Raw genomic sequence first — 13,529 nt, forward strand, 5'->3', positions numbered from 1 at the left:
TTAGTTTCAGTCATTTTGTAGAATAAATCACTGTGTTCCAAGTTTTACTATGAAATTAGTGCAGGCTAGGTCCATTTCTATCGTACAACAAATTGCTGAAAACGGACAAAATAATCGAAGCTTAAAGTCGGCATGAAACGGAAGTAGCAATAGACTTTTGTGATATATATCAGAGTGAAATGGCTTTTTTTCGATTGGGAATTGATTGGATCGTTTTGGTTTGCTATTGCTGTGATCTCACGTGAGCGAGAGTTTGTCCCACCCTCGCGCAGGTGAACACGTCATCAAAAAAAGAGAAGAGATGTCATTGTAAGGGGGAGGGGAAGTTATTTTCATTAAAGATCATAAGAAAAAATGATGTCCATGGATTAATCATTTATAATTTCATTTTTAATTTAATTTCATGGTAACTTTAAAGGAATAAAATTGTGTATTCATTTACTCACCCTCGTGCTATTCCAAAGCTGTATTTCTTTGATTCTTCTGTGGAACATATTTTGAAAACTGTTTTTTATAACTAGTCTTTTTTTATATCTACAGTCCCTGACAAAAGTCTTGTCGCTTATCTATTTTGTAGAAACACCTGCTATTAACCTGACTTTTAATTAATCAATTGGTGTTAGAAATAGCTCATATGAAAAGCTAAATCCGTCCCAAATGATGTTTAATGCACTGAAATAAATTAGTTTCACTGAAAAAAGATTTATCATTTAATCAAGACAGTAAGGTCAAATTTTGACAAGACAAAAGTTTTGTCGCCTATACAGAAATTGAACAAATTTACTGCAAATACAAAAATATGTCAGCAAATTAAGTAGTGGTGCTGTGAGATCCAAATTTAATATCTTGTATGACTTCCATGAGCTTGAAGGACTGCATCCATGCGGTTTGGCAAGGATTCATACAATTTATTGATGAAGTCATCAGGAATGGCAAAGAAAGCAGTCTTGCATACCTCCCAGAGTTCATCAATATTCTTTGGTTTCGTCTTCCATGCTTCCTCTTTCATCCTACCCCTCATATGCTCAATGATGTTCATGTCTGGTGACTGGGCTGGCCAATCCTGGAGCATCTTGATCTTCTTCGCCTTGAGGAACTTTGATGTGGAGATGGAAGTATGCGATAGAGCACCATCCTGCTGCAGAATTTGGCCTCTTTTATGGTTGGGAATATAAGAGGTAGCTAAGATCTCTAAGTATTTTAGACTATTGATGTTGCCTTCCACCCTGCAGATCTCTCGCACACCCCCATACTGGATGTAACCCCAGACCATGATTTTTCCGCCACCAAACTTCACTGTTTTCTGGGTGAATCTCGGATCCATGCAGGCTCCAGTAGGTCTCCTGCAATATTTGCGGCGACTGTGGTGTAATTCAACAGAAGATTCATCTGAAAAATCCACCTTCTGCCACTTTTCCAGCGTCCATCCTTTTAGCAGGCTGTGGGCCTTGGCAAATGCCACACGGTTTTTCAATTGTCTTTTGTTTAGTGCTGGCTTCTGGGCACTGATTCGACCATGGAGGCCATTTCGAGACAGAATCCGACAAACTGTTCTGGTTCAGGTGACCAGGTCTCGTGGAGCTCTGTTGCAGTGGAAAATGGGCTGGCCTTGGATTTTCAGGCCAACAAACGGTCCTCTCGAGCAGTTGTCTTGTGGGGTCTGCCTGACTTGGGCTTGTCAAAATGTCTCCAGTCTCTTCAAATCTATTTTTTATCCTCTATACTTGACGCTGAGACACAATGAAGGTGTCTGCCACATCAGCAGTGGATCTGGTCTTCAGCCTCTTGGTAATCAAAACTTTAGTCTCAGGGTGAATCTTAGGCATATTTGCAGAGGTCTAGTTGCAGTTGATGTGAAGGTCTAGTGTACTGGGGTTCTTTTTATACACACCTGAGACCTAATTGAGCCATTATTAGTCATAGGTGAAGCTAATATGACAAGGCGACAACACTTATGTCTTTGCAAAAATTGACTCAATGGGCTTTACCAAGCTGTGAATATTAGAATACTTTTTGACAGTTTCGTTTTGCACTGAAACATTATTACAAAAGCTTTTGGGATTAAAATGAGCCATTTCTTGTAAAAAAATATTTATTAGAAATATATTTCAGCGGCACTTCAGGTCAATTTGTACACAAGCGACAAGACTTTTGTCAGGGACTGTACAATGGAAGTCAATGGTTTGGTTATCAGCATTTTTCAAATTTGTTTATTTTGTGTTCCAAAGAAATGCACACAAGTTTGGAACAACAGAAGTTAATAATGACATCATTTTTATTTTTGAGTGAACCATCCCTTTAACGATTGACTGTCAAGTTTGATAACTTGCAAATTTACCCTAAATGTGACAATATTGTACACAAAGTACACAAACAATATAATCTTTTATAAATAGTTGCTCAATTATTAAACCCTTAAACCCTGAAGGGAATTAGCATTCTCAAACCATAAGTTCGCTTGAGAATTTCCTATGGGTTTGATGAACAATAATTTTGTGGTTATAACTTGACAAGACTTTCCTGCTACAAGGAATACAGTGAGATTGTACATGCATGGATATTGCCCTACATACTATCACATATGAAAATTACATTGCTACATGTGTATGTTTGTCATATTTAGTGCTGCATAGCAGGGCTGTAGCTAGGGTATCTGGGCGCCAGGTGCGGGTTGTTTCTGTGGACCCCCCTCAGCTGAAATCGTGCTGTATAGTTTTAAGTGTACAAATTAAGTGTTTGGAAACTGGCTCAGGACACAAGACACACAAGTGCATATGAGTGTGGGTAATCCCTGTGCTCACAACATGAACTTCCCCCTATCACAGTCCTTTTTGTGTCCTTTAAAAGACATTCAGTCTCTTTGTTTGTACTGTGTGTAAGTGCTGCCTCCCCACTGATAAAGCCAATTCTTCTTGCATCTCCCTGTTTTCTCTTGCCCTGCCAGTGGTATGTCACAGGAAACAACATTCTCAACATTCCATGTCATCTGATTGGCGGATGTGTGCAGCACCCATGGAAATGGCTTCAGTTCATTGGCAGTGCCTTCCTAATCTTCAATGTGTGCACTGCACCGGAAGATCACTGTTCCTCCTCTGGCATATGCTAACCATACTTCCATATGGACCACAGGGACATTTCCATTTGAACAAGATGGTGGCTGCTATGTTAAGATCACACAACTGGCTGTGTCTTGCTATTTGAGTCAATACAGATAAAACTACAGATGAATTTACCTCAAACTAACATATTTCCCAGACAATATCAGCTTATGTTGTTCACTGTTCCACTTGCAATACCATCACATTAATGGTAAAGGTGCTTCAGAGCTGGTGGGGGCAACAAAGAGTCTAATGTTGTTGTTTTGACATCTTATATTATTCCTATTTTATATACAAGAAAAGATATAGGAATAGGGCTGAATTCTGAATTTCACATCTGGTAAAAATAGTAAGAGTTCTATGCTAGTACACTCTAAAAAATACTGTGTTAAAAACAACCCAAGTTAGGTTGAAAATGGACAAACCCAGTGATTGGGTTATTTTAACCCAGCGGTTGGGTATAAATGTTTGCCCAACCTGCTGGGTAGGTTTATTAAACTCAACTATTGTTTAAAAATTACTGTATTGCTTGCTTAAAATGAACCCAGCGTATGTTGGAAATTAACATTTATTAACATGTTTAATAAATGAACATTTATTAATAAGTTTAATTAATAATAATTAAACAATGACCATTTATTCAATTGCTTATTAATGAATGTTCACCTTTTGATTGTTATTGACATTATGTGTTTGATTTTTAATTTACAACCTATTTTGGGTTCATTTTAAGCCAGAAATATAGTAATTTTTAATTAATAGTTGGGATAAATAAAACTGTCCAGCATGCTGGGCAAACCCAACCACTGAGTTTGTCCATTTTCAAACCAACATGGGTTGTTTTTAAACCAGTATTTTTTAGAGTGTATGTTGTATGGAATAACATACTTACTCTTTCTCTAAATACATTATGTAATGTAAATAGTATGCAAATACAATAAGTAACTTTAAAATTATATTTTTCAGCTTGTTAGCTGAATTAGCCTGCTGGTTTATCATACTGCTAATACTGACAACATTTACAAGTGGCTGCAGTTTTACCCAACTGCAAACTAAAAGCATGATAGGAAAGGAGGTTCTAGACCCACAGATCAGCACTCACTGACTTAGAATAACCATGATGTATTGCTCTGTATGAACACTCTTTTGAAAGATAAATGTTTATCAAATACTGCATATTGTGTCTGTGGCAAGCAGGGTGGGGCCAAGAAGCATGGGAATGGAGCGAGGCTGTGTGCTTAAGTGTTATTGAGCTTCATCTGCGCGCCACACTGGTCTCAAGTCCCATGGAGGAAGTCCGGAAGGATAAAAGCAGGAGTCATGACAGTGCAAGACAAGAAAGGACCAGGCCTGGGGCTTCATGTTGTGTTTTTGTTTTAGTTTATGTGGCAGTTGTTTGTGAGGGGCTGCCGCTTTACCCTCGTTTTGTTGTTTATGTTTATTTTGTTATTAAAGTTATTTAACATTTAACATTCGCCTTTCCCACCTCCTTCTTCTCTGAACTTGAACTTTGTTACAGTTTCACATATTGTTTTTAAAGGTGCCCTAGAATTAAAAATTGAATTTATATTGGCATAGTTAAATAACAAGAGTTCAGTACATGGAAATGACATACAGTGAGTCTCAAACTCCATTGTTTCCTCCTTCTTATATAAATCTAATTTGTTTAAAAGACCTCCGAAGAACAGGCGAATCTCAACATAACACCGACTGTTACGTAACAGTCGGGGTGTACGCCCCCAATATTTGCATATGCCAGCCCATGATCGAGGCATTACACAAGGACAGCCAGTATTAATGTCTGGATCTGTGCACAGCTGAATCGTCAGACTAGGTAAGCAAGCAAGGACAACAGGCCAAAAATGGCAGATGGAGCAATAATAACTGACATGATCCATGATAACATGATATATTTAGTGATATTTGTAAATTGTCTTTCTAAATGTTTCGTTAGCATGTTGCTAATGTACTGTTAAATGTGGTTAAAGTTACCATCGTTTCTTACTGTATTCACGGAGATGAGAGCCGTCGCTATTTTCATTTTTAAACACTTGCAGTCTGTATAATGCACAAACACAACTTCATTCTTTATAAATCTCTCCAACAGTGTGTAATGTTAGCTTTAGCCACGGAGCAAAACCTCAAACTCATTCAGAATTAAATGTAAACATCCAAATAAATACAATACTCACATAATCCGACGCATGCATGCAGTATACATGACGAACACTTTGTAAAGATCCATTTTGAGGGTTATATTATCTGTGTAAACTTTGTTTATGCACTGTTTCAGGCAAGTGCGAGCTCCGGGGGCGGAGAGCACGAGCATTTAAAGGGGCCGCAGCATGAATCGGTGCATTTCTAATTATGCTCCAAAATAGGCAGTTAAAAAAATTAATTAAAAAAAATCTATGGGGTATTTTGAGCTGAAACTTCACAGACACATTCAGGTGACACCTTAGACTTATATTACATCTTGTAAAAAAACGTTCAATGGCACTTTTAAAAATACTGCACAGAAAGCAGAACATTATCATTCTATTCTAAACATAACCATCAGAACTAGCCAATTAAAAGACACTGAGCATCAGAGATTCTGTTATTGGCCCAAGTGCTTGTCAGTCACTACCATTCCCGTCCACATGCCATGATGCTTCACTTATACCCATAAACATTTATTTCAATATTTCTTTTACTATATTAATCAGCAAAAAACACTGATCATCTTGAATGAAACTCACTGCAAATTCTGAAGCAATATAAACCTGACCCATGCTTTTTGATTTAAAGAAATGTAAAGAAATATATCAGAATGTGTTGTTACCCTTGCTAAGATGCCTTGAATATGAGCTCTAGTCAGATCTTTAGAAAATTTAAAAAGGGTGTCTGTTGTGATTAGCACTGTTGTGAAAGATCAACTTGGACCCAATAATGGAATCACTATCAAGAGATTTTGGACGCACAATTTTTTGCATATCGGGTTTACCAGTGGCCAATGTTATTGGTACCCCAACACTGAAGTGGAAAGAAAAAAGTGGTGATTGGAGAACAGATTTTCGCAAAATAATTAATTGTTTCAAAGCACTCGAAACACACGCTGATGACACCTGCATGTCAAAAACAATGTAAATGCAGTAAAAACTCAGATGCATAAAACATTGTGCATGTTTTACACATGCACAAACACCTTGTACAAACCAATTGGAACTGTTTTATTAAAAGAGTAATCTATTAAATGTAATTAACAAATCATCTAATACCATTAAATATGAAGTGTCTTTATAATATGTGTTAATTTAATTTGAATCAAGCTTCTTTTTTAGACTCAATACCGAGTCTGCGTTCTGACGTAAACACCGAAGCGTTGAACTGCGTTTATTACGTCAACTGCGTATATGAGTCAGACAGTGTAAAGAATAATTTGTTGAATAAAGTAATTATTTTTGTTTTGTTTTTGTGCACAAAAAGTATTCTTGTTTCTAGTCTACAAGTCATGTTGACTATTTTAACGATGTCTTTAGTACTTTTCTCAAGCTTGAATGACGGTAATTACGTTGTTTGCTGTTGGGGGATAAAAAAATAAAAAACTCTTAGATTTCATCAAAAATATCTCAATTTGTGTTCTGAAGATGAACAAAGGTCTTCCAGTTTTGGAACGACATGAGGGTGAGTACTTAATCACAGAAATTTCATTTTTGGGTGAACTAACCCTTCAAATACCTTATAGTATGTTATAAACATGACGGTACAGCACAAAGGTAAACACAGCCAGAATTAAGGCCCATTAACACTAAAAGCTATAACTGTAACGATAACTATGTTTGTTTTCTTTTATATGTTTCTGGTGACAGACAGAAGCCAGCGAGGGCCTACATATTGACAGCAATTACTGAAAGTCATGTGCTGTGGAAAGCTGTATTCGTAAATTCGTACACTCTGTGTTACTGGCTTTATACTGTATGTGTAAATAAGAATGTTAACCAGGGATTACAAATGTGTGAAATCTCTAAACTTAATTCTCCATTGAAAGAAACAAAATCAATGTTCTTGTCCTCACAGTCATTTCTCACTTGGAACGACACATTTATGTATGAAAGACCAGTGAGAGAATCATAATAGGGGTATTTAACCTGCGAGAGAAAGGAAAGAAGAGGAGAGAGAGACTGATTCATGTTTCTCAGTATCTAAGCTCCAGGAAAAGCACCAGCTGTCTCTAAATCGCTGTGAAAAGAGAGAGAGAGAGAGAGAGAGAGAAAGAGAGAGAGAGAGACAGAGAGACAGAGAGAGAGCGCAAATGCAATTAGCTGATGTCTGAGTGGAGGAGAGGACTCTGTGCCCAGCGAGATGCCTAGAAAACATGGAGATAGCTCACAGTGTAGAACGCCTGTTCAAATGTCATCGGTTCTACATAATGAGATACATGTCAGCGATGGAGTGCAGGCAAGAGAGCAATAAAAGTACTAAAGACAAACAATGTACAAAGAGCAATGATGCGTTTGAGCTAATGAAACCCTCCAGAGTGTGCATCTATGTTGGCCAACACAAAAAAAAAAAAAGTATTTTAGTCTCATTTCAGCTAATTAAAAAAAAAAAAAAAGATCATTGTTTGTCTGATTAACATTCAGTCTTTTCACATTCAAGTAAATAGGATTTGTATTTGCACGGCTGGAATATAGCTGCTTGGAAATGTTACCAAGATGACCAGCAAGTAAACTGACTTGTCTTGAAATGCATTTGTGAAGGTACAAAATTAACCTGGAACTCTTTTCCACAACAACAGTCAAGTGTTTTTGGAAAAGGCAAGACTAACATTTTAGTGCAGTCTATAATAATTTAGACTGCACTAAATTTTCTTCATTACAAATTGGATGTACCAACAGTAAGGACCCATGTGACTCTGCTAACTCAACAGCAGCTCTACTCACTGAATTGATGGCATAAAGCCCAGAATGAGTTTTGTGAATTATTTTTACTTGTATTTTCACTATACATTGTTACTTACCATCAATAATATTTTGATAGTGGAAAAGTTTCACAGTTTAGAAAGTAGCAGAGTTATAACAGAAGTGAAAAAGTTCCTTGCATAATTCTATGTTATATGATCTGAAAACATTTTAAAGGGTTAATTCACCCAAAAATTAAAATGTCATTCCAAACCCGTAAGGCCTTCGTTTATCTGATGCAGGAGCCGAACGCGGCACCAGTTTTGTTTTTTTCCGTAAGTAGAATAGGGAAGGCGTAGAACATTCAGCGCAAGCGTTTTAAAGAATGCGGAAACGGGAAGTACGTTCAAGGCGATATTTTGTGTTTATAAAGCATAAACGTTTGTATTTTTTGGAAAATGACCGATCGTTTTGCTAGATAAGACCCTTATTCCTCGTCTGGTAGCGTTTAAAGCCCTTTGAAGCTGCACTGAAACTGCAATTTGTACCTTCAACCTGTTGGTAGCCGTTGAAATCCACTATAAGGAGAAAAATCCTGGAATGTTTTCCTCAAAAACCTTAATTTCTTTTCGACTGATGAAAGAAAGACATGGACATCTTGGATGACATGGGGGTGAGTAAATTATCAGGAAAAGTTTATTTAAAAGTGGACTAATCCTTTAAGGGTTTAGGACGACAGGAGGGTGAGTATACTTAAAGACAGAAATTTCATTTTTGGGTGAACTAACCCTTCAAGTATATCTTGATCAAAAGATTGAGTACAAATATAATTATTAAATCTAAGTATTCTAAGTAAACTTGGGTTTAGTTGTGTTTACACTTTTGATAAAGTAGCTTATTAAATACTTTATTCACAGTTACATACTTTCTTATAATCATACATTGTTTGAAAATACTGATTTATAAAGAAAACTATAAGTATAATTTCATTTTTTTTAAAAAAACTTACAAGTATACTTGCAGTATAAAACTAGTAGTTTACTGAGAGTATACTTAAAAGTGTAGTTGCAGTACAAATGAAAAACATATTTGTAAACTATTACTCAAAGTTTACTACTGTTACACTTAAAGTATACTTAAAAGTCTACTTCTATACACTAAAAAGTGGGCCAATTGAGTCCTAAGTAGTATTAAAATAGTACACTTACAAGTATACTACTATACTACTGCAGTATAGTATATACTTTATGTAGTAAGTATACTAATATCAATGTACTAGTAGTATACTTGTAAGTGTACTATTTTAATACTACTTAGGACTCAATTGGCCCACTATTTAGTGTATAGAAGTAGACTTTTAAGTATACTTTAAGTGTAACAGTAGTAAACTTTGAGTAATAGTTTACAAATACGTTTTTCATTGTACTGCAACTACACTTTTAAGTATACTCTCAGTAAACTACTAGTTTTATACTGCAGTAGTATACTATACTGCAGTAAAAATATACTTGAATTTTACTTAAAGGTGCTACAGAGGATGTTTTGTTTTATACATTTTTGCAATATTACTTGAAACTGTCTTTACTAACTGATAAAAGACTATTTATTAGGTGCACTGAAAGTAATAATAATAATATACATCATCTGTAGGGCCTTATAAACATCAGCCAATCGTTTACGCGATCATCGCGATTGGCCCTCTGGCTTGTCAATCACTGCCATTACGTTCCTTGTGAGAGACGTGCGCGGATTGGCCCTCTGGCTTATCAATCACTGCCATGACGTTCCTTGTGAGAGATATGCGCGCTCCAGTAACTTTCCACAGGCGCCGCATGTAATGTTTTTGTCGGGAGTAACAACTACGGATTATGAGTTACCTGCGGTGAGTCCGACATAATGAATCCACTAACACGACACAGCGAATGCCGGTGGTAAACAAACACTCGTGTTCCAATACTCATGCACGAGTTTTGGGAGGCATTCCCTCGAAATGAGCTGTGAAGGAGGAGGGGGTGTTCTTACGCATGCGCTCATTTCAAAAACTCAGTAACAGTCTTTGGTTTTTCAGTCGACGAAAAGATCCTCTGTAGCACCTTTAATAAAAGTAAAAGTATACTTAATAAAATGAAATTGGGTTACACCTTATTTCGACGATCCACTTCAGACACTCTACTAACTATAAGTATTTTGTCAACTACATGTCGACTAACTCTCATTAGAGTATTAGTAGACTGTAGTAGACTTTTAGGTTAGGATTGGGTGTTGGTTTAGTCCAAGTGCTTTGCAACGGTCGGTTTGACTCGTTCAGTGTAGACAGCGTTTAGCTGTTGTGGCACAGCCCGATGCGACGTGATAACTGTGGCGTCTGGTGTAGACACGGTGTTAGAATAAGTAGAATAAGTTGACTTGTAGTTGTGAAGTTACTTGTAGTCAGTAGTCTGTTGGGGGACCATCAAAATAAAGTGTTAGCAACATGTAGTTGCAAAGTGACGTATAGTTAGAATGTCTGGGAAGTGGACAGTTGTGGACCATCGAAATAAAGAGTTACCTGAACTTGAAGTATACTAATTTTTTAAGGGTTGCTTTTTTGAAAAGTTTTGCATACAGACAACAATGTTGCCAAAACCATCCCCGTTCACACAGATCCGCGAAAAACTAAAAACAATGTATTATGCATGCCAGTCCAGTAGTTGGGGATGTCAATTTGTAAAGAAACATTACACGCCTACACTGTAAAAAAAAATCCCGTTGTTTCTACGGAAAAATACCGGCAGCTGTGGTTACCAGAACAATACTGTAAAAATGACATCAAACCGTAAACATACTTACGGAGTTACATGTGAATTTTACATTTTAAATCTGTTAAATTTACGGTAAAATAATGTATTTCATTAACTGATATAATGTTAATTTACTAACCTAATGAAGTACTAATATCTGTTTTGTACCTTTATAATACACTGACAGTCACCAATCACAGTGGTGATGAGAGTCACATGATGAATCAAAGTTCATCACAAGCAGCTTTTCCACAAGCTGAGAAGCACAATACTAATATATAGAAGGTGCACACAGTGTCATTCACACACACACTAAACACCATCATGGTAACATGCATGAAATTTTAAAAATGCAATAAACATTAATTTAACAACATTAGATGTAACATAAAACCCTAATGTACATAACTGATTAGAAAAAAATGAGAAAAACTAAGAAGAAACAGAGTTATTTCAACGAAAATATATCAAATGTGAAGTATCACGCAGGGAATTGTGGGAATGTCAATATACAGTTTTTCACTGTAAATTTTACAATGAATTGTTATTTTTCACTTCCAAAAACTGTGAATTTAACGGTATTTTACCGTAAAATTACATTAAATGTACCATTAGATCTATTACAGTTATTCACCGTATATAGTACGGAAACTTTCTGTAAACCAATCAACAGTTTTTCACCGCAGCATTTTTACAGTCTTTTACTGTTAAAATCACGGTCATTTTTTACAGTGTACACTGCACACATACGCACTGAACACTTAATATGTATGCATATGATGTCATCGTTTTCACAAATTCGCGTTTTTAGTTTACACGGAGACAACAACGGTATCGGTTTCAAAAACTTTAACATTGAAACCAGTTTTAAAAGTTTGCGTTTTCAGGCTACCACAATGATATCATGTAAATGAATGGCAAAAATGCATAAAAAGTTTCCTGTTTATAGATGAAAATGCTGCCGTGTAAACGCCTCCCTTAGATGGAGGCAACATTGCAGCCTACTTACTGTTTGGAACAGCCTTTGCGTCGAGAGCATGCCAATGATGCCTTAAAATGCTGTCAAAGCATACAGGCAGCTCACTAGGTTTTGGAGTATTACCATGTGCATGACTGATGTAGTGTGGCAGATCTGTCTGACTGTACCTCTCCAAATATGGTTCCTCTGGTTGAGTTTTAATTAGAGGAAATGACTAGAGAGAGCTGCTGGTAGAGAAGCTTGAACCACAAGGGGGGAGGGGGGAGTTAATTAAATCAGCCTTGTTGTCGGAGATGAACTAAAAGAGTCTTATCCCTTACTCTGACTGTTCAGATCTGAGTGTGTTGACCATCTCCCCCATTTAGAGTTAAGACCTGAACCCCAGTGTACATGTGTCACTCTAAAATTAAGTGTTTATCTAAGCACATGAACTGTCTGCCCCTTGTATTTCTCTACATTTGACTTCCACCTCCACTAGAGTGCCTCTCTACATTGTAGGGGGAGATCAAAGCCTGTATAAATAAGTGAACCATCTGATGGGGGTTAAAGAGGACAATGTGTCCTCTCTACATGCAGGGCTACTGTGAAAATTAGCTTTGTAATATTAGGTTGAGTTTACTTACACCATTACATATGACAGAAGATGATCTGGCTTTGTCCTCTAGTGATCTCACTCACTGCTGTGTTGGGATCTATATACAGTAGTGTTTATGCAGAAGTGGGTTGAAGTCAATATCATATCAAAATTGGCCTATTTACTTTCTTAATACATATTCTTGGTTGTATTGTGCACGATAAAATCAAGTTGCGCCATTTTCCCCAGTGAATTTTCTTTTTTTATTCAGACATATTTGACATTATGGAAGTAAAAACCATTTCAGGTTTACTTTGAGCCATTTTTATCCCATCTATTGAAATTCAGCCAATCAGACTCCAACACCTCCCCCTTACCATGTCTTTAAGAACCAGTATTGATTGGTTTTAATTTTAAACATGGACCTTTGTCTCTAAGTAGTGATAAACTGAATAGTTACTCCTGCTATTAAAATGAAAGTTTCATTAAGATGTTTTTAGATGTTTAGACAAACCTTATGGGTTGGGATGAAGTTAGCTTAGATGAGTATGAGTACTGTGCAGGCAGCACGTTTCAAGGTCAGTGGTACAGTGGTATAGTTGTGTAATAATGTGGGGAACACTGCCACCTGCCTATAAACACTGGAAAACAATTACATCATCAATTATATGGGAAAAAGGGCCACATTTACAGTTTTAATCCCAAAATCAAACGCTATAGTTCTTATTACATGATAAAACTAAAGAGAAAATTAGAATATTGAGGTAATAAAAGATTGAATTATAGAAATTGCCTACAAGTCTAACATTCTGAGAAATCAAAAGGTCAATTTTAGGTAAACAGTTTTGAGGTTTAGGTGACATCTGCTGGTTTAGCCAGAAACTGCAGACTCTTAGATTGAGAGTGTCTGTGGATTCCATGAAATATTAGTGTGCCTTTACTGGACACTGAATGCTGCCTTTATGTAAGTAAATAGTATTCATAAAAAAATAAAATAAAAAAAAATACAACACAATGATAAATGTTTCACACAATACACTACATTTGTTGCAAACCTTACTACTTTGCATTCAAATTAAGTTCAGCAATCAGCTTTATTAATGCAGCAATAAAAATGATTAAAATTCATTAAACTGACAAAAATGACAGTAAAACAGTGACATAAACAGTGAAATTAACATGTCCATTATGAGACAATACTTGCCCCCTTGAATT

At 36.4% G+C, this 13,529-nt stretch overlaps 1 non-coding gene across 1 annotated transcript; it reads left to right on the forward strand.

The window, feature by feature from the left end:
- Positions 1-5,973: 5,973 nt before the first annotated feature.
- On the forward strand, positions 5,974-6,110 carry LOC125276333. Its single transcript, XR_007186652.1, has one exon. It is a non-coding gene; the product is annotated as a U11 spliceosomal RNA (small nuclear RNA).
- The last annotated feature ends 7,419 nt before the right edge of the window (positions 6,111-13,529 follow it).

Source organism: Megalobrama amblycephala, linkage group LG9 (genome assembly GCF_018812025.1).
Source record: "Megalobrama amblycephala isolate DHTTF-2021 linkage group LG9, ASM1881202v1, whole genome shotgun sequence".
Classification (NCBI taxonomy): Eukaryota; Metazoa; Chordata; class Actinopteri; order Cypriniformes; family Xenocyprididae; genus Megalobrama; species Megalobrama amblycephala.